The sequence below is a fragment of the Podarcis melisellensis genome (genome assembly GCF_964234715.1).
Source record: "Podarcis melisellensis genome assembly, chromosome: 8".
Classification (NCBI taxonomy): Eukaryota; Metazoa; Chordata; class Lepidosauria; order Squamata; family Lacertidae; genus Podarcis; species Podarcis melisellensis.
The window spans coordinates 12,888,663-12,910,698 of NC_138540.1; positions in this window are offsets into that span (position 1 = coordinate 12,888,663).

The following is a 22,036-nucleotide window of genomic DNA, read 5'->3' on the forward strand; positions in this document are numbered from 1 at the left end:
CACCCAAAACATCGAGACGCTTTTCTCAAACTGCTATGCTTTAGTGTCCAGCATTCATTTTCGCTTCCAGTTAGCACTAGGCAGATTCCTAAGTCACTGTCGATGTGGATATTTATGGACAGTATATAAGAACATAGAAGACCAGGCCCATTTAGTCCAGTGCCATGTAATGCAGGAATCTTTCACCCAACATGAGACTCGAACCCAGAACCGCAAGATAAAGTCTTGTGCTCTACCGACCAAGCTACCCCAGGCTATGGTTAGACCCAAACAGTTAGGATCAAGCAGTGCCGTGCGTCTAATTAATCTGTGTCCCGATTCAGCCATTTCTGTCTAAAAAACAATAAATTTGTCAGTCTTCATTGTGCCACAAAACTCTGTGTTGTCTTTTTTTCCTGCAAGAGAATTAAATCAGTTACAGTGAGCAAAGGCTGAGCTTACATACAATGACCACTAGGTGGCAACCAAGGCCTATCCACAAGGGATATTTTAGCAAATGCAGATTTCTCCAGAAGAGTGTCTTGCACCTTTGTTGTGCGGCTTTATTCATGTTTTGAAGATATATTATGACATTAAAAGTGTGTTCCTTTACACTGACCTTTGACACCTGATACCCCATCTTGGCCTTCTGATTCCAAATTGTGAGAGATAGACATATATAGTTTTTCAAATTACAGTTTTACACATATCCAACATATGACATAAAAACAAGGATTCTAAGGACTCTTCTGGAATTCTCCCCTCCCCTCTGTGGGTCCTATTGTTAGTCATTTCCTCCTGCATCTTTTATGTTAATTCACATCTTTGATATCTCCATTATATCCAAAATTCACCATTAAACTGCAAGTGTTATTCTAATCCTACTAACAATTTTAACTGTTTACAATGGTTTTTAAGATAAATTTTAAAAATTTCCCCATTCCTTATTGACATTTTAGTCTTCCTGATTTCTGATTCTTCCCGTCATTTTTGCCGTTTTGCCATAATCCAGCTGGCGTACAGCTTCCGAGCCATGTGGCCAGCATGACTAAGCTGCTTCTGGCGAACCAAAGCAGCGCACGGAAACGCCGTTTACCTTACTGCCGGAGCGGTACCTATTTATCTCCTTGCACTCTGACGTGCTTTCAAACTACTAGGTTGGCAGGAGCAGGGACCGAGCAACAGGAGCTCACCCCGTCACGGGGATTCAAACCGCCAACCTTCTGATCAGCAAGTCCTAGGCTCAGTGGTTTAACCCACAGCGCCACCCGCGTCCCTTTCATATACTGTAGTATTTTTTAAATTGCCAAAACCCATCCTAGGATAAGACGATAAGAAGAACCTTTTGGCCCTTTTAACCCAGCCTCCTGTTCTCACAGCAGCCACCAGGTGCCCCAAAGGGAAACCCGCAAGCAGGATTTGAACACAAGAGCCTTCTCCCCTCCTTTGGTTTCCAGAAACTGGCATTCAGAACATTGCTGCCTCCATCTGTGATGGGCACGGCATAGTCATCCTGGCTAGTAGCCATCAAGAGTTTTATCCTCTATGCATTTGCCTGATCCTCTTTCAAAGCCACCCAGATCGGTGGCCATCCCCGTCTCCTGTGGCAGGGAGTTCCACAGTTTAACTTTGTGCCGCATGAAGGAGCAGTTTCATTTGTCCTGAATCTTCTAACGTTCAGCTTTATGGGATGCCCCACGGCACGCTATTATTATTATTATTATTATTATTATTATTATTATTATTATTTATTTGTACCCCGCCCATCTGGCTGGGTTTCCCCAGTCACTCTGGGTGGCTTCCACAGAGACCAAAAATACACTAAAATGTCACACATTAAAAACTTCCCTGAACAGTGTTTCCTTCAGATGTCTTCTAAATGTCAGGTAGTTGTTTATCTCTTTGACATCTGATGGGAGGGCGTTCCACAGGGTGGGTGCCACTACCGAGAAGGCCCTCTGCCTGGTTCCCTGTAGCTTTGCTTCTCGCAATGAGGGAACCGCCAGAAGGCCCTCGGCGCTGGACCTCAGTGTCCGGGCAGAATGATGGGTGTGGAGACGCTCCTTCAGGTATACTGAAACTTCTAACATGTCAATCTTGCCTTTTTTCTAAACCAAAAATCCCCTCTAAACTGAAAAGCTGACTCCGTTCCTCACAGGGGAGTCATGGGTGGGGGGAGGAGATATGGAGTGTAATTTTGCCCCCTCAAATCAGAACCAAACTCAACCGGATGCCCAGTTTCATTTTGGAAGTTTGCTTTCCAACATGTATATCTTTATTGTTTTAAAATAGATATAGTGGTACCTCGGGATGCAAACGGGATCCATTCCGGAGCACCGTTTGCATCCTGAACAGAACGTAAGACGCGACGGCATGTCTGCGCGTGCGCGGGTCGTGTTTGGCCGCTTCTGCGCATGCGCAGAACGTCATTTTGAGTGTCCGCGCATGCGTGAGTGGCAAAACCCGGAAGCAACACGCTCCGTTACTTCCGGGTTGCCGCAGATCGCAACCCAAAAGTGCTCAACCTGAAGCACATTCAACCCGAGGTATGACTGTACATTTATGCCAGGAAAGCAAACAAACCAACAGACAAACATACAATCAAATAAACAAACTATCAATGGACAAACAGACAGAAGCAATATGAAACAACACAATTCTTATAACTAACATCCTTTGTCCTCCCAATGATGTGAACAATTGTAAAACAAGAAATTTAAAACGACTTCCAATTAGTCTTGCTGTACTTTATCTCTTGATTATCTTATACCGCACAATTACATATTTCTTATATAGTTTCTGTTAACTTCCCTACAAACTTGTATTTTATGCAATGCAAGGTTCATCGGAAGTTTGCTTTCCATAGCTGTTTCCCTGCTTTGCCCGCAGCAGAGAGATTCTGGTCTGTGGCTTCCTTTCCCTCCTGCTCATTAGCTAAACTCCCAGGCATCCTTTTTTTCCGCACAAACACCTCCCTTTATCAGGCCCAATAAAGGGCCGAAAGCAGCGAAGGCGGGGGGGGGGGGAGTTGAGCACAGAGGGGGGACGTGTCACCACTTCTTCATGTCAGATGATGCCAAGGGAAAACTTGCTCCACACCCAGATGGAGCGGAGGACAGGGAGGTTAAAAAGACAGTCGAGGAATGGAATGTGCCCTTAGAGGCTCCAGCCCAAATGGAGAACCACGCTAGTTGGACCTGTAAAAGGGTAAAAGAGTTTGGGGAAATAATCCATAATGAATTGAAAAAAACGTTTTAAAGTACTTTTCAAAAAAGCCAACAACACAAAACCAGAGTCCCTTTCGTCCGGGATAATTCAGACGGAAATTCCCAGGTGTCAAAAAAGGTTATTTATGTATTCCACTACTGTGGCCCGTATTTCGTTAGCCTCAAAATGGAAAACAAGCGAGGTCCCAACTAAAGCAGAGTGGCAACTTAAGCTGACGGAATATGCACAGCTTGCAGATCTCACATATACAGTCATACCTCGGGTTAAATATGCTTCGAGTTGAGCGCGTTCGAGTTGTGCTCCTCTGCAACCCGGAAGTAACGGAGTGCGTTACTTCCAGGTTTCGCTGCTTGCACATGCGCATACGCTCAAAATGACGTCATGCGCAGAAGCGGCGAAAAGCGGTGCGCGCAGACGCGCCATCGCTAGTTACGTTTACCTCTAGATGTGAACGGGGCTCCAGAACGGATCCCGTTCATATCTAGAGGTACCACTGTAATATATAATAATAATAATAATAATTTATTATTTATACCCCGCCCATCTGGCTGAGTTTCCCAGCCACTCTGGGGGGGGGGGGTCCCAATCAAGTGTTAAAAACAGTACAGCATTAAATATTAAAAACTTCCCTGAACAGGGCTGCCTTCAGATGTCTTTTAAAGATAGGATAGCTGCTTATTTCCTTCACATCTGAAGGGAGGGTGTTCCACAGGGCGGGTGCCACTACCGAGAAGGCCCTCTGTCTGGTTCCCTGTAACCTCACTTCTCGCAATGAGGGAACCGCCAGAAGGCCCTCAGTGCTGGATCTCAGTGTCTGGGCTGGACGATGGGGGTGGAGAATAATATTGATTATAATAATAATACAGAATAAGAGAACAAGAAGAACATACATTTAGAGAAGACTGCAAAACGTTTATTGAATATATATGGGTGGAGATTGTGTACCCTTGAAAACGTGGGCAGCATTAAAATAAATTCAACAATGTAAATAAGTTTTGACGGATGTAATAATGGGATACTGAATGGATTAGTTTGTGTGAAATATGCAGGGATTTATGTTATGCAAAATGAACCATGGAAAGAGAAGAAGGGAAGTATTGATATTTTAAGGGTGTTTAAATGAGTATTTTAAATTGTAAAACACAAAATTTAAACACACACACACACACGCACACAAAGAGAACCACGCTAAAATCCTGCTCTCGCAGCGCCCCCTTGATGTTGCTAGACCCCATCTGCCTTCACCCCTGACCCTGCTGGCTGGCGACAATGCAAGTTGGAGTCCGGCAACACCAAGAGGACCAGAGGTTTTCCCTCCCTGAAGGAGACCATCACTTGCCTTCACTGCTCTTAGTTATCTCAATCATGACTCTATCTTCTTCTAAGCAGCGCGGTCCAATTTTTCATACCAAGCGGGCTGCAAGAGTACTTCAACACAGAACACTCTGTTGGGAAGTGAGCCCAAATTTTGATTTACGCCCCCCCCCCGCCCTTGCACTGTCTTCCCAAAGCTGCCCAATGGAGGCACTAGGCCAGGGGTAGGCAAATCAAGGCCCAGGGGCCAGATGCGGGCCAGTTGCCTTCTCAATCTGGCCGCGGATGGTCCAGGAATCAGCACGTTTTTACATGAGTAGTGAAATATACTCGGAGTCGAGAGTGGATTTCATGCTCTTTATTCAGCTCATAGTGGTGAGGAGGAATGGAAGTTCCTCCAGAATGTCTGCTTTATATACATTATTTACACAACGGGCTAATTCCGGGATTCTCCTGTAGGCCAATCAGGTTGCGGATTCACTTCCACCTGGACCAATCAGACTGCTGCATTCTGGGTCCTATTGTTCTAGGACCAATCAGGCTGTTGCATTCTGGATGCTATTGTTCTAGGACCAATCAGACTGCTGCATTTTGGATCCTATTCAACTCAGTACATAACAAGTAGAATGTATCCTTTTATCTAAATGCATCTCTGGGTTATTTGTGGAGCCTGCCTGGTGTTTTTACATGAGTAGAATGCGTGCTTTTATTTAAAACACATCTCTGGGTTATTTGTGCTGCATAGGAATTCATTTCCCCCCCCAAAAAAAAATATATAGTCTGGCCCCCCACAAGGTCTGAGGGACAGTGGACCGGCCCCCTGCTGAAAAGGTTTGCTGACCCCTGCACTAGGCTTTTAGGAAGGACCCTGTCCTCACACCTGCTCCCCAAAGCCCAGTGTCTCACTTATGGAGCTCTGCAAAGGCAGAGCAAGGGCTGTATTGGAGCAGGGGGGTGGGGAGTGTCCAGTGTTGCCCAGGGCCAAAAAAAAGGCCTCAAGGGCCACATGAAGCTCTCAGGCCACACATTGAACCACACTGTTCTAAAGCAAGGGTAAAAAACACATGGTCCTCCAAAGGTTGCTGAACTATAACTCCCATCACCATCACTGTTGACCATTGGCCCCGCAGGCTGCTGAGGCTTATGGGAGTTGGAGTCCAACTATGCCTAAAATGGGACGCGGGTGGCGCTGTGGGTTAAACCACAGAGCCTAGGACTTGCCGATCAGAAGGTCGGCGGTTTGAATCCCCGTGACGGGGTGAGCTCCCGTTGCTCGGTCCCTGCTCCTGCCAACCTTGGAGTTCGAAAGCACACCAGTGCAAGTAGATAAATTGGTACCGCTCCGGCGGGAAGGTAAACGGCGTTTCCGTGTGCTGCTCTGGTTCGCCAGAAGCGGCTTAGTCTTGCTGGCCACATGACCCGGAAGCTGCACGCCGCCTCCTTCGGCCAATAAAGCGAGATGAGTGCCGCAACCCCAGAGTCAGTCACGACTGGACCTAATGGTCAGGGGTCCCTTTACCTTATGCCTAGAATATCACAGGCAGGCTATGAAAGACTTGCTCGCAAATTTATTGACAGCTGCAAGAATTATGATAGCCAGGAAGTGGAAGGGGCAAGCGGAATATAAAATGGTATAAAGAGGTGTGTGGAATATAGCTATGAATGATAAATTGACATGTGCCATTAAGGTAAGGCGGCGAACAGGCAGGAGTAATGATTTTGAGGAGATGTGGAAGGTGTTTGTCGAATTTGTGCTGTTAAAATGGAAAGGGGTCAAACCATCGCAAGAGGCGTTGACATTTTGGGAGGTTGGATAGTTACAGTGGAATGGTCTCGTGGGTGGGGCACACATTTTTATTCTTATTTATGTATGATTACTTTGTAATAATTTATGTACGGTTAATTTATGTATCTTATGTATGTATGATTATTAAGTGTTGGTGTTGACCTTTAAAGCCCTAAACGGCCTCGGCCCAGTATACCTGAAGGAGCGTCTCCACCCCCATCGTTCTGCCCGGACACTGAGGTCCAGCGCCGAGGGCCTTCTGGCGGTTCCCTCATTGCAAGAAGCAAAGCTACAGGGAACCAGGCAGAGGGCCTTCAGGGAAGTTTTTAATGTGTGACATTTTAGTGTATTTTTGGTCTTTGTTGGAAGCTGCCCAGAGTGGCTGGGGAAACCCAGCCAGATGGGCAGGGTACGTATGTATAAATAAATAAATAAATAAATAAATAAATAAATAAATAAATAAATAAATGTCAAATAAAGAAGAAGAATATCACGGGTTTCCCATTGCTGCCATCACTTGCCATTACTGTCCCAGCCTACCTTCAGTGTCAGAACAGGGGCCACTGACTGTGCCATCTGGGGCTGCTAGAAATTGGAATCTAACTTCTGGTGAGCACCGATTTCCCCCTCCCCAAACCAGACCGTCACTTGCCTTTACTGACCCTCACTACCTCCTTCACAACTTTTCCAATGCAGACGTTTACTGGACCACAACTCTCAAGCACTGGCAATCTTGGCTGCTTTGAGTCTGGCGGTACCACGTCGCCCATCTCTGTTCCGCAGACGCCATTAAGCCCATCTTTGCAAAGGAGCCTCAAACAACATCTGACGTCTGTGGCCCAGCTGGGTCTTGGAGGTCCTATTTGCCTGCTTCTATTTGTGCTCCAAACTCCGGTGCGCTGGAGCAGCAGGCAGCCCATTAGCTGATTCAGCCGAACTCCAGAAACTAAAGGCTGGGCTAATTACCCCAGTATTTGGGGAAAGGGGCTCGAAGCTGGGGGAAGCGAAGGCAGCGGGGCGGTGGTGCTTTCTGGATCGAAAGGGTCTCCAGACAACACCGTGTCCCGAGGGGATATTTGTGCTGTGTTTTAATGAGGTGAGCAAAACGGAAGGGGGGGGTCACGCTTTTCAAAACCAAGTGCCCACAAAAGCTGGCTAATTAAAAGCACCTTTTTGAGAGTTTCAGCAGGATGTGGAGTGGGTGGGAAAAGGAAGGAAGGAAGGAAGGAAGGAAGGAAGGAAGGAAGGAAGGAAGGAAGGAAGGGGCACAAATTCTAATCTGGAGAAATTCAAGTCAGACCCACCGTGATCTTCTCCCAGGTTCTGTTAGCTGGGGTGGGTAAACAGGGGCCCCCTCCGGTTGCTGCCAGATTCCCATCAACCCCAGCCAGCACAACCCAATGGTCAGGGATGGGGGGAGCTGAAGTCTAGCAACATCCGGCAGGTCACAGGTTCCCCCCATTCCTACATTAAAAGTTGTGATGGAGGTCACTAGGGGCAGTAAAGGCTAGAGTGATGGCTAGAGTGGTGATGGAGATCACTAGGAGCAGTAAAGGCAAGCGATAGCCAGAGTGGCGATGGAGGGAGCTGGTGGCAGTAAAGGCAAGTGATGGCCAGAGTGGTGATGGAGATCACTAGGAGCAGTAAAGGCAAGCGATAGCCAGAGTGGCGATGGAGGGAGCTGGTGGCAGTAAAGGCTAGAGTGATGGCTAGAGTGGTGATGGAGATTTCTGGGGCAGTAAAGGCAAGCGATGGCCAGAGTGGCGATGAAGATCACTAGGGGCAGTAATGGCAAGTGATGGCCAGAGTGGTGGTGGAGGGAGCTGGTGCAGTGAAGGCAAGTGATGGCTAGAGTGGTGATGGAGATCACTAGGAGCAGTAAAGGCAAGCAATAGCCAGAGTGGCGATGGAGGGAGCTGGTGGCAGTAAAGGCAAGTGATGGCCAGAGTGGTGATGGAGATCACTAGGAGCAGTAAAGGCAAGCGATAGCCAGAGTGGCGATGGAGGGAGCTGGTGGCAGTAAAGGCAAGTGATGGCTAGAGTGGCGATGGAGATTACTGGGGCAGTAAAGGCAAGCGATGGCCAGAGTGGCGATGGAGATCACATGGGGCAGTAATGGCAAGTGATGGCCAGAGTGGTGATGGAGGGAGCTGGTGGCAGTAAAGGCAAGTGGTGGCCAGAGTGGTGATGGAGATCACTAGGAGCAGTAAAGGCAAGCGATAGCCAGAGTGGCAATGGAGGGAGCTGGTGGCAGTAAAGGCAAGTGATGGGCCAGTTCCAGGATGGGCAGACTTTGGCCCTCCAGAGACGGTTGGACTCCAGTTCCCATCAACTGCAGCTTACATGGCCAGTGGTGAGCGGGATGATGGGAGCTGGAGTCCACCAATATCCAGAGGGTCCCCCATCTGAGCATTAAAAGAATTGTGATGGAGGTATTGAGGGGCAGTAAAGGCAAGTGATGGTCCAGTTTAGAGTCACAGGCTGAAGCAGGTACGGGGAACCTCAGACCTGGGAGTTAGATGTGGCCCTCGGGCCTTTCTATCTGGCCCTTGGAATTCTCCCCAGCACACACACCCTGGATTGCCTTTGCTGAGCTGGAATATAAATAAACCACGAGCGCACCAATAAGTCACCTCCGTTTTTAGCAACTTGCTCCCCGTGACCCCGGGAGCAGGCCCATCTCTGGCTCCTATTGGTTGGGGAGATAGGGGCAGATCACACGCTATTTCGAGAGGGTGTCGGTTTGTTTTCTGCAGAAGGGAGTCTAAAATTAGAGGCTGACTTTGGAGACAACCCCCCTACCCCAATGTTTTGGAAAGAGACCCTCGACTCGGGAATGTGTCCCTGGAAGGGCTTGCATGGCCAGCGCCGGTGATGTCACCTACCCTATCTAGCCAATGAGGGCTGTTTGATGAGAAGAGGAGAGGTCGTGGGGGGGGGGAGGTGGAAGCCAGGAGTGCTGGATTCTGATCAAGCCACTGTGTTGGGGCAGGCGGCGCACGAGGCGTCGGGTGTGAGGTTGATATGTCAGCAGCCTGACCTCTTAGTTCAGTCCGATAACGGAACAGCGCCGAGATAATGAAGGACGCCTTTCGACCAGGGTAGTTGGCCAGCAGGGAAGGGCTGTGGCTCAGCGGCAGAACACCTGCTTGGCATGCAGAAGGTCTCCGCTTCAACCCCCACCAATACCTGCGGGCTGTGAAGTGGCACCCTCCTGTTCACTTGATTCAGACCATGAGGACTGCAAACTTGACTTCTTCTTAGGGAATGCGATATGAATCACTGGGACGAGATGTAGCTCAGTGCTGGAGCATCTGCTTGGCATGCAGAAGGGTCCCTGGTTCGTCCGTAACCTGAGGTACCACTGTATTTTGTTGGAATGTACCTCAGGTTACATACGCTTCAGGTTACATACGCTTCAGGTTACAGACTCTGCTAACCCAGAAATAGTACCTCGGGTTAAGAACTTTGCTTAAGGCTGAGAACAGAAATCGTGCTCCGGCGGCACAGCAGCAGCGGGAACCCCCATCAGCTAAAGTGGTGCTTCAGGTTAAGAACAGTTTCAGGTTAAGAATGGACCTCTAGAACGAATTAAGTACTTAACCCGAGGTACCACTATAATATTATTATTATTATTATTATTATTATTATTATTATTATTATTATTATTATTGGTTCATGGTAGAGCACTGGACTTCAATTCAGAAGGTCCTGGGTTCAATTTTAAAAGATGTTTTCCGAAAGCAGGGGGAAGGAGTTCTGAAGCCCATTACAAAAGACCGGAGAGATGAGCTCTCTGTCCCCCTTCCCAACCCTAGCAAAAACACCCCAAACAACAACAGAACAGGACACAACAGTATCCCCAAGATAAACACCAGTTGTCAGATTGTTTTAGGGCCCAATTCAAGGTGCTTACATTTAGGGCAGGGACACAGCTGGCGCTGTGGGTTAAACCACAGAGCCTAGGACTTGCCGATCAGAAGGTCGGCGGTTCGAATCCCCACGACGGGGTGAGCTCCTGTTGCTCGGTCCCTACTCCTGCCAACCTAGCAGTTCGAATGCACGTCAAAGTACACGTAGATAAATTGGTACCGCTCCGGCGGGAAGGTAAACGGCATTTCCGTGCGCTGCTCTGGTTCACCAGAAGCGGCTTAGTCATGCTGGCCACATGACCCGGAAGCTGTACGGCGGCTCCCTCGGCCAATAAAACGAGATGAGCGCCGCAACCCCAGAGTCATCCGCGACTGGACCTAATGGTCAGGGGTCCCTTTACCTTTACATTTAGGGCTTTAAAAAGCATCAATGACTTAGAATTGTCAAGTTGGAAGGGGACACCAGGGGATCATCTAGTCCCACCCCCTGCAATGCAGGCATCTTTCACCCAACGTGGGGCTCAAACCTACGACCCTGGGATTAAGAGTCTCATGCTCTACTAACTGAGCTACCTCCCACCCCCACTGCAAATTGTGGTCACTTTCCCTGGGAGTCTATGGCGAAAGGTCAGGCGAGAAACCTTAGAAGTAAAATATCGGCACCCTTTCTGGGGGAAGGGAGGAGGTGGTCAAACCACGATCCTTATCCAAACTCAGCTCTGCTCTTGGGATCGCTGATAGCGCTTGTTTCAGAAGGGGTGGGGTGATGTCATGGTGTTTGCATTGCCCCCACACGTCAACACGCCAGCAGAAAAAAGCCATTATCCCCAGGCACATGCCATCGCGAAGAATGCCCTCTTGAGCCAATAGGACGGCTTCTATGCCAGGAATTCCTGAAGGGCGATCAGAGAATTTGGGGGATGCCTTACGCTTTGGGGCTGCACCGACTTCTGTTCCCTTTACCTAAAGGAGAAAAGGGTAAGATTCTGTGAGCATGTTCATTATCGTAAGAAGAGCCCGCTGGATCAGGCCTTTGGCCCATCCAGCCCAGCAATTTTGTATCTAACCAGATGCCAGTAGGAAACCCGTAAGTAGGATTTGAACTCGGAGTGCTTCCTCCCCTCCTGCAGTTTCCAGCAACAGCAAAGGCACAGCGAAGCCACCCTGACTTATAGCTGCCGATAGCCCTCTCCTCCTTCATGGAATTTGTCCAGTCTTCTTTTAAAGTCACCCAAATTGGTGGTGCTCCTTCAGCAGTGAGTTCCATAGTTCAACTTTGCTCTGTGTAAACTTTCTTTTATCCTATCCCAAATCATCCAACTTTCAGCTTCACTAAGGTAAAGGGTAAAGGGACCCCTGACCGTTAGGTCCAGTCGTGGCCGACTCTGGGGTTGCGGCGCTCAGCTCGCTTTACTGGCCGAGGGATCCTGCATACAGCTTCCGGGTCATGTGGCCAGCATGACTAAGCCGCTTCTGGCGAACCAGAGCAGCGCACGGAAACGCCGTTTACCTTTCCACCGGAGTGGTACCTATTTATCTACTTGCACTGGCGTGCTTTCGAACTGCTAGGTGGGCAGGAGCAGGGACCCAGCAACGGGAGCTCACCCCGTTGCAGGGATTCGAACCGCCAACCTTCTGATCGGCAAGCCCACAGTGCCACCCACGTCCCTCAGCTTCACTAGATGCCTGCAAAATTCTGGGGGTTTTAGAGAGGGAGGAAAAACTTTTCTCTATCCACTGTGCATGATTTTGCCCAAAAGATTCTTACATTCAGGGGGTTGGACTAGATGACCCACAGGGTCCCTTCCAACTCTACAATTCTATGGTCCTATGATTCTTTCACTCAACTTTTTCTTACCTAAAAAGCTCCAAATGTTGCAACCTTTCCTCCTTGGCAATTTGCTGAAGCCCTTGAACCTTTTAGTTTAACTTGTCTACTATTTTTTCAGTTTTCCTCTTTTTGGGGAGCGGGGGGTGGGGAGCAGTGACCAGGACTGCCCGCAGTATTCCATGCATGGTTGCTCCATGTTGTTGTTTAGTCGTTTAGTCGTGTCCGACTCTTCATGACCCCATGGACCAGAGCACGCCAGGCACTCCTGTCTTCCACTGCCTCCCACAGTTTGGTCAGACTCATGTTCGTAGCTTCGACACTGTCCAACCATCTCATCCTCTGTCGTCCCCTTCTCCTTGTGCCCTCCATCTTTCCCAACATCAGGGTCTTTTCCAGGGAGTCTTCTCTACTCATGAGGTGGCCAAAGTATTGGAGCCTCAGCTTCAGGATCTGTCCTTCCAGTGAACCCTCAGGGCTGATTTCCTTCAGAATGGAGAGGTTTGATCTTGCAGTCCATGGGACTCTCAAGAGTCTCCTCCAGCACCAGAATTCAAAAGCATCAATTCTTCAGCGATCAGCCTTCTTTATGGTCCAGCTGGATGAAATTCCACATTAGAGATTCAGATCCCTTCCTAATAATCCCTAGCATGGAATTTGAATTGACTTTTGTAATCAGGCCGATTTCCTCCCTCCCTCTGACCCGCCACCCTCGCAGCTGTCATGAGGAAATATTGCAGTGTTTGGGACTTTTCAGTTCAGAATGTAAATGCAAGTAAGAGGTGTCATGATTGAGGTTCATATGCCACCTAACCCAGGGTGACCAGGCTTGATCCTGTTGCTAAGAAACATCTTTTATTTAAAGTGTTCCAATTGTACTTATTTTAAAAGATAAAATTGACCAGAGGAGCTAAAATGCTGGGTCATGTCGACCTCTCAATATGAGAGTGTTACGTTTAAACTGGGTAGTTTGCCTTGCTGGCTCCAAACCATAGGACTGGCCAAAGGCTTCTGGAACATAGTATATGACAAGCTTAAAAAAATGTTTAAGTATAACTTTATGAAAATACAGAAGCTTTTCTACTAGGGATAACGGATGCAGGTATAGCAAGAGAAGATCAGAAAATATTCCTCTATGCCCCAGGAGCGGGAAGGATCCTAATTGCTAAAAACTGGAAAAAAGAAACTGTGCCAACGAAAAAGGAATGGCAAGACAAACTGTTAGAGTATATTGAACTGGCTAGGTTAACAGAGGCAATTAGAGATCACACTAGACAAGAGTTTCAAAAAGCATGGGGGAAATGCAGAGAATACTTCACAAAACAGTGCCCTAAAATACATACCTGGATGAATGAGTTGCCGTCTCACTGATGGTGTTGTAGGTTGGGAATTGTGGTCTAAAACCATGGCCACTGGTCCCATCACCTCCTGGAAAACAGTAAGGGAATAAACGAAAGCAGTGACAGATTTTACCTTCTTGGGCTCCATGATAACGGCAGATGACAGCAGTCACGAAATTAAAAGACGCCTGCTTCTTGGGAGAAAAGCAATAACAAACCCAGACAGCATCTCAAAAAGCAGAGACATCACCTTGCTGACAAGGATCCGTATAGTTAAAGTCATGGTTTTCCCAGTAGTGATGTATGGAAGTGAGAGCTGGACCATAAAGTAGACTGATAGCCACAGAATTGATGCTTTTGAATTCTGGTGCTGGAGGAGACTCTTGAGAGTCCCATGGACTGCAAGAAGATCAAACCTCTCCATTCTGAAGGAAATCAGCCCTGAGTGCTCACTGGAAGGACAGATCCTGAAGCTGAGGCTCCAATACTTTGACCACCTCATGAGAACCGAAGACTCCCTGGAAAAGACCCTCATGTTGGAAAAGACTGAGGGCACAAGGAGAAGGGGACAACAGAGGACGAGATGGTTGGACAGTGTTCTCGAAGCTACCAGCATGAGTTTGACCAAACTGCGGGAGACAGTGGAAGACAGGAGTGCCTGGCATGCTCTGGTCCAGGGGGTCACGAAGAGTCGGATACGACTAAACGACTAAACAACAACATGGTGAGAACCAGGGAAGGCATACAACAAGATAATGCCTTTATTGGAGTGCCTGACGGGCTCTGGTCCATGGGGTCACAAAGAGTCGGACACGACTAAACGACTAAACAAAAACAACATATTCAGGGCTGCTTCTCCCCATTCTTGCCTTAGAGGGACTTACTGTCAAGATGAACATCTGACTTAAGACTTGTTGTTGTTGTTTAGTCATTTAGAGAGGGAGAAAAACTTTCTCTTTTTAAAAATTTTTTTTTATTAAATTTTCTGTTTTACAATTTAAAATACAGTGGTACCTCGGGTTACATACGCTTCAGGTTACAGACTCCGCTAACCCAGAAATAGTACCTCGGGTTAAGAACTTTGCTTCAGGATGAGAACAGAAATTGAGTGGCGGCAGCAGGAGGCCCCATTAGCTAAAGTGGTACCTCAGGTTATGAACAGTTCAGGTTAAGAACGGACCTCCAGAATGAATTAAGTTCTTAACCTGAGGTACCACTGTACTCATTTTTACATCCTGAAGATATCAGTGACTTCTCTTCTTCTCTTTCCATGGTTCATTTTGCATATCATAAATCCCTGCATACTTTACAAAAACAATGCCATTCAGTATGCCATTATTACGTCCATCAAAACATTTGCACCGTTGAATTTATCTTAACACTGTACACAGTTATTTCCCGTATATTCAATAAGCGTTTTCCAATATTCTCTGAACGTATGTTCTTCTTATTCTTTTAACTGATGCCCACTCTCTCAGTGCCATGTGCGATTTTATTCGCCTCTGCCTCGGCTCTAAATTAAATTAAACATTAAATTAAAAAGCCCCCATGAGGCTGAAATCGCCCCATACGTTTTGCAGTTGACACCCATCTTCCCCCCCCCCCCTACAAATCTGCCAAGATGGTTGCCTCTCTCGGCCAATGTTCAGGCGCTGAAGGCCTTTGGCGCATAAAGATGCGGGGCCCGAGGTGTGAACACAGAGCTGACAGCTTGAGTTATCTCCTGCCCTCGCCCAGACTCCAGACCCTCCAGCCTGCAGAGCCCCTTATCAGGGCTTCCAAAGTGTGAGGTTTCGAAGCTTTGCCTCCTAATCGGCTGGCGTTGACAAGCAACAGTTAAAATATCCTGCCCACCCACTCTCCCAGGCCCCCTAGGAACGCGGTGTGGCACCCCACCCCAGTCTCCAAGCAGCGCGAGACCCCAGTGGCGGATTTACGTATAAGCTAAACAAACTATAGCTTAGGGCCCCACTCTCTTGTTGTTGTTGTTGTTCAGTCATTTAGTCGTGTCCGACTCTTCGTGACCCCATGGACCAGAGCACACCAGGCACTCCTGTCCTCCACTGTCTCTCGCAGTTTGGTCAAACTCATGCTGGTACCTTTGAGAACACTGTCCAACCATCTTGTCCTCTGTCGTCCCCTTCTCCTTGTGCCCTCAATCTTTCCCAACACCAGGGAGTCTTCTCTACTCATGAGGTGGCCAAAGTATTGGAGTCTCAGCTTCACGATCTGTCCTTCCAGTGAGCACTCAGGGCTGATTTCCTTCAGAATGGAGAGGTTTGATCTTCTTGCAGTCCATGGGACTCTCAAGAGTCTCCTTCAGCACCATAATTCAAAAGCATCAATTCTTCAGCGATCAGCCAAAACTCTCTTGGGGGCCCCCAAAAAAATTAACGGGGAAAAAACCTGGAAGTACATTTCCAAAAATAAGATTTAAAAAACCAATAAAATAAACCTACATACAGGAACAGCCTTTTGTGTTGTGTAGGCTCCTATGATGTAAGTAATGGGCCCCGCTTGCTAGCCTGCTCCCTAAAATATCACAGGTTTGCTCATTTCTATATATAGGGTGCCTACATTCTGCATCTCCTGCCAACCTAGCAGTTCAAAAGCATGTCAAAGTGCAAGTAGATAAATAGGTACCGCTTCAGCAGGATGGTAAATGGCGTTTCCGTGCGCTGCTCTGGTTCACCAAAAGCGGCTTAGTAATGCTGGCCACATGACCCGGAAGCTGTACACCGGCTCCCTCAGCCAGTAAATGAGATGGGCGCCACAACCCCAGAGTTAGTCATGACTGGACCTAATTGTCGTTCCGAAGGCGATCACTCCTCCTGCGAGTACTCAGGTCTCTCCTTCTCTCAGACCTTAGTCTCTGCAGTTTGGGAGACGTCGGTGGGTTATTAGACCCAGAGGCCACCTCAGCCTCCTCTGACCCAACTGGTAGTGGAGCAGCTGTAAGTGATGGCCCAGCTCAAGGCAACGAGGTAATCCCCGCATCTGGAGCCAGGGCAGGCTCAGGCCCATGACTCAACCCAGCTGGTGTTTGTTGCAGGGGAACCTGTGCAGACTGGGACTCTTCAGGATCAAGCCCCAGACTTGGTTCAGATGATGCCTGAGGCAAAGGATCCGGTGCAGACTGAGACTCCTCTGGTTCCGAGTCCGAGCCCGAGTCCCAGGCCATCACACTTGCATTCCCATGAGTTCTAGCACTACGAGAGAGAAAGAATAAACTTTTCTCTAGTTGCAATTGCTGACCAGCCCCTTAAGCTCCCTGCCTGTAACATTTACCAAGAACCCATTACAGGGCACGAACTCCATTCGCCAGCAGCGATCTCTGTACATGCCCCATTACACACCGGACTGTCTGGAGCTATAGATGCTTTGAGGTGGAATTCAAAAGATCAACAGGACAGAAGGTGCCGGCTGACTCACTTGCAAGAACCCCGGAGGACCCTGCTTTGAACACGAAAGGACAGTTTTCACTGCTCGTAAGGCTAATGAAACCTTCGCCAGACATTTCTCCTCCAACAGGGTCAAAACAGAAGCCTGTCCACGAAGCACAGACAGTTAACCCCCCAGATAATAGATGCCAGAAACACAAAAGCAGGTACAGCCACCGTTTAGAGAGGAAAGGGGCAATTCCTTGTAAACAGAGCAGATGTCAATGGGAAGCCATCTTGGAATGCCCTTGTTTGCTGCACATTGACCAATGGAATGATTGAACAATCCTATTTATATCTCACCTTTCCATCTTGGAGCGCAAGGTGACATGTGTTGTTCTCTTCAGCTGATGGAGAGGACAGGACCCAAACCACAGGGGTTCATTTGACAAGGAATTGTGGGAATGTTCAGGGTGGCAGGAGAGGATTTATTGTTTATTAATATCCTTTCTAACTTGTACTAGCAATAGCAGAGTTTACATTCCCCTTTTTACGCACATCAGATAACTGGTTGCAGGCTCGTGCGAGCTTCTCGCTATCATACAACTCAATCTGTCTCAGATTGAATTGTACGTTCCTGCTAAATTCCCTTGAATCCCTCTTACAAAGTAAATAGACACAACAATCATATTCAAAGTCAATTAAAGAAGTTTACTCACATCAGTTCACAGTTGGATCCCTGAAGGCAGACCTAGTTACAAATATGTACATGTGGATCTACCCCATATGGGGGAATTATCCCAGTGCTTCTGCTAGCAGAGCAGTCCTAGCTAAAAGTTGGTCAAACAACGAAGGAAGTCAAAAAGAGGGAAGGTGTGCTGCATGACTCGTCCTTTTATTACCTGGACAGGTAAGGTCATGCCTACCTTCAATCACATGCAAAAGGAAGGATGCTCCAGCCAGGAGGAACAGGAAGTTTCGACTGGCTGGACCAAACATTCCCTCACATGTCGTCTCTAGCATTGCAAGCAATGTTGTACTTGACTGCTTCTCATGGATCACATTCCACAGGAAAGAGATTCCGACTGAACTCCAGGAATAACTTTCTGTCGGTAAGAACTGCGCAACAGTGAAATGGACTCCCACAGAAGGTGGTGGGTTCTCTTTCCTCAGAGGTTTATAAGCAGAGGTTGGTTGGCCATCTGTCAGGGATGCTATAGCTGAGATTCCTGCATTGCAAAGGGTTGGACTAGATTACTCTTGAGGTCCCTTCCAGCTCTAGATCCTATGATTAGATGGCTCACTGGCTCTTCTACTCCCCTTACAAAACTAGTCCCAACTTTGTTATGACCCAGGTTCCCCATTGGATGCAAATACAGTGGTACAGTGGTACCTCGGGTTAAGTACTTAATTCGTTCCGGAGGTCTGTTCTTAACCTGAAGCACCACTTTAGCTAATGGGGCCTCCTGCTGCCACTGTGCTGCCGCCACACAATTTCTGTTCTCATCCTGAAGCAAAGTTCTTAATCTGAAGAACTATTTCTGGGTTAGCGGAGTCTGTAACCTGAAGCATATGTAACCTGAAGCGTATGTAACCTGAGGTAACACTGTACCTCAGGTTACAGACACTTCAGGTTACAGAATCCACTAACCCAGAAATATTACCTCGGGTTAAGAACTTTGCTTCAGGATGAGAACAGAAATCACCCAGCAGTGGTGTGGCGGCAGCGGGAGGCCCCATTAGCTAAAGTGGTACCTCAGGTTAAGAACAGTTTCAGGTTAAGAACGGACTTCCAGAATGAATTAAGTTCTTAACCTGAGGTACCACTGTATTTCTGCTGGCTTCATTGCTGACCGGGCCATACCTTTCCAAATCAATTTTATCGGCAATTCTGTCGCCCCCTAAAAACTACCAGGGACGTCTCTGCCTAGATGAGAGTTGTGCTGGCAGAGCCTTGGAGCGGTTCCGCCGCCGTAACAGCAGCTCTCTCACATCTTCCTGACCCAAACTCAATCCGCCACCCTGCTGGGCTTCATTAGCGTCAGCAAAATGGTGACAAATGGGCCTGACAGAACTAATCCGGAGCTCTCGGCCGTCCAAACCCAGCACTCCAGAACAACCTCCGACCTGCTTTTAAGCTCCAAAGGGCCGCCATCCACGCCGCTTCGAGCCAAGGCAGACTCCAGCGCCAAGAAAGAGACGGAGGGAGGCACAGGCGCCAGGAATGGCAGGTGGAGATGACTGGGCCATGGAGCCTCCATGGACAGTGGCAGTCTAGCTGGAAAGAGCAGGCGAGGGAGGTTAGCAGTGAGCTTTAAGGTGGCTTTTTAACTTGGGGACTCGCCAAATTTTGCTGGAAACTGCAGTTGGGCGAGAGCGCTCTTGTGCTAAGATCCTGTATGCTGGCTTCCCACAGGCAATTGTTTCACCACTGTGAGAACAGGAGGCTGGACTAAATGGGCCATTGGCCTGATCCAGCCAGCTCTTCTTATGTTCTTAAACCTGGAGAGAATAAAAAAAAATATGGAAAGAAAGGTGGAACCTTCGACTCAAACGTTTTCTCAAACATTTTGCTTCCCCTGAGAATCACAGAACTGGAAGCACTCCAAGAGCTATCCAGTCCATCTGACAGGAATCCAGCTAATTCCATTTTTTCCTGCCTCTTCTTCTCCAAAAGCTTTCCTCAGGTGCAGGGTCCCCCCCCCCAAGCTTATGTGTTTTTATTTTGTACTTTTCGAGTTTATACATTTCACTAATTTTACAATCATTTTAACATTTCAAAACTTGACTTCCTTCCCCCTCCTTCTGCAGTTCCTTAAATTTGTTTTTAATATATTCTGCATATCCAAATTAACTCAACTTACTCATTTATTTATCTTCTTTAAATACATACCCTTATGAAACTGCAGGTTATTACAATGATCCTGCCAATGATCTGTTTATAATTTATCTGTAAAAAATAAGTTTGTTGTCTTGATTTCTTATTCTTTCGGTAAATATCACCATTTCTGCATATTCCATAAGTTTCTGTATGCATTCTTTCTTTGTTTGGACTTCTGCTTCTTTCCATTTTGGTGCAATCCTCTGGTGCATGGTTTAGCTTGCTTTATTGTTGCAAGGTGGTGGTCCTTGCTAGTGTGTGTTTTCCTTTTCATTAAATCAGGGGTCGGGAGCCTCTCAGCCTACCAAGAAGTTGGGGGTCCAATGTAGCTCTTGATGACATTTGGAATCATAGAATCATAGAGTTGGAAGAGACCACAAGGGCCATCGAGTCCAACACCATCAGAGCACTCCTGACATATGGTTGTCAAGCCTCTGCTTAAAGACCTCCAAAGAAGGAGACTCCACCACACTCCTTGGCAGCAAATTCCACTGTCGAACAGCTCTTACTGTCAGGAAGTTCTTCCTAATGTTTAGGTGGAATCTTCTTTCTTGTAGTTTGGATCCATTGCTCCGTGTCCGCTTCTCTGGAGCAGCAGAAAACAACCTTTCCCCCTCCTCTATGTGACATCCTTTTATATATTTGAAGATGGCTCCCCACCAATCACACTCACCTGCCATTTCCTCCCCACCAATCACACTCACCTGCCAATCCGCAGCTTGCCGGAGAAACAGTTTTCCAAATGAAGCAGAAGACACAAAAACACACCTTTCCTGACTGAAACTGAAGCATGTGCTGTTTGCCAGTGTCATGTAGTGGTTAGAGTGTTGGATAGGACGAGGGTGGCACTATGATCTAAACCACCAAGCCTCTTGGGCAGGGGGCCGGTCTCCACTGTCCCTCAGACCTTGTGGGGGGCCGGACTAAATTTTTTTGGGGGGAAATGAACAAATTCCTATGCCCCACAAATAACCCAGAGATGCATTTTAAATAAAAGGACACATTCTACTCATGTAAAAACATGCTGATTCCCGGACCATCTGCGGGCTGGATTTAGAAGGCGAGTGGGCTGCATCCGGCCCCCGGGCCTTAATTTGCCTACCCATGCTCTTGGGCTTGCCAATCAGATGGTCAGCGGTTCAAATCCAGTTCTGCTGGCCACCCAGAAAGCTGTCTGTGGACAAACGCCGGCTCCCTCGGCCTGAAAGCGAGATGAACGCCTCAACCCAATGTCACCTTTGACTGGACTTAACCATCCAGGGGTCCTTTACCTTTTACCTAGAGTGTTGGATTAGTCAGTGCTAAAGAGATGCGCTCTAGCGCCACCTGCTGTTGGGCTCCCTGGCTTCTGCCCTACGAGGGCACCAGCCATCTCCTTAACAACTGATTAGGAGAAGCCTGTGGGCCTCACCTGCCTGCAACCATATGAGTCAGATTGTTCCTGTCTCACCTCCTTTCTCTACCCAGGTGCCTCGTCCGAGCACCCTGGGGCAATCGTTCCCCGCTTCCCTGCCTCGACTTCTGCAGAAGCCCCCTCCATCTTCCTCCCACCCCCGTTAATTCCACAAGACCCCTCCAAGCCTCCCCATTTCCTGACACTGCTCTGGTCTTGCATGACCTGTTCCACTTCAAAGGCGAAGGTGACGTCACTCCGGGGTCTTCGTCAGCGCAAAACTCTCCAATTCCTTATTATGGCACATTAACGTTTCTCGCTGAGGGGCCCCGGCCTTCACCCAGTGCCAAGGTTCAATGCTCAGCGTCACGCAGGCTGGTAATTACCCGGCTAAAATCACCCGCGGGGTCCTCCATCACTTGGACGCCTTTGTGATTCATTACGCGATGGCGAGGCCTTGCCAGACGGGGGGGTCTGTGGATGGTGTGCCAGCTCTGATCAGAAAAGGGCCAAACTCCAGCACCTATGTTAACGCCAGTCTGGAGCAGGAGAAAATGCCATCATGGCCAGGCCCAGACAGAGGGTAAAGGTAAAGGACCCCTGGACGGTTAAGTCCAGTTAAAGGCAACTATAAGGTTGCGGCGCCCATCTCGCTTTCAGGCCGAGGGAGCCGGCGTTTGTCCACAGACAGCTTTTCGGGTCATGTGGCCAGCAGGATTAAACCACTTCTGGTGCAACGGGACACTGTGACGGAAACCAGAGCGCACAGAAACACCATTTACCTTCCTGCCACAGCAGTACCTATTTATCTACTTGCACTGGTGTGCTTTCAAACTGCTGGGTTGGCAGGAGCTGGGACAGAGCAACAGGAGCTCACCCTGTCGCAGGAATTCGATCTGCTCAGCAAGCCCAACAGGCTCAGTGGTTTCGATCACAGCGCCACCGGCATCCATGCATGCATGTGTGCAGAACACAGGAACATAAGAGTAGACTGGGGGAAACCAGTGAGCAGAACTGAGGACAACTGCTCTCTCC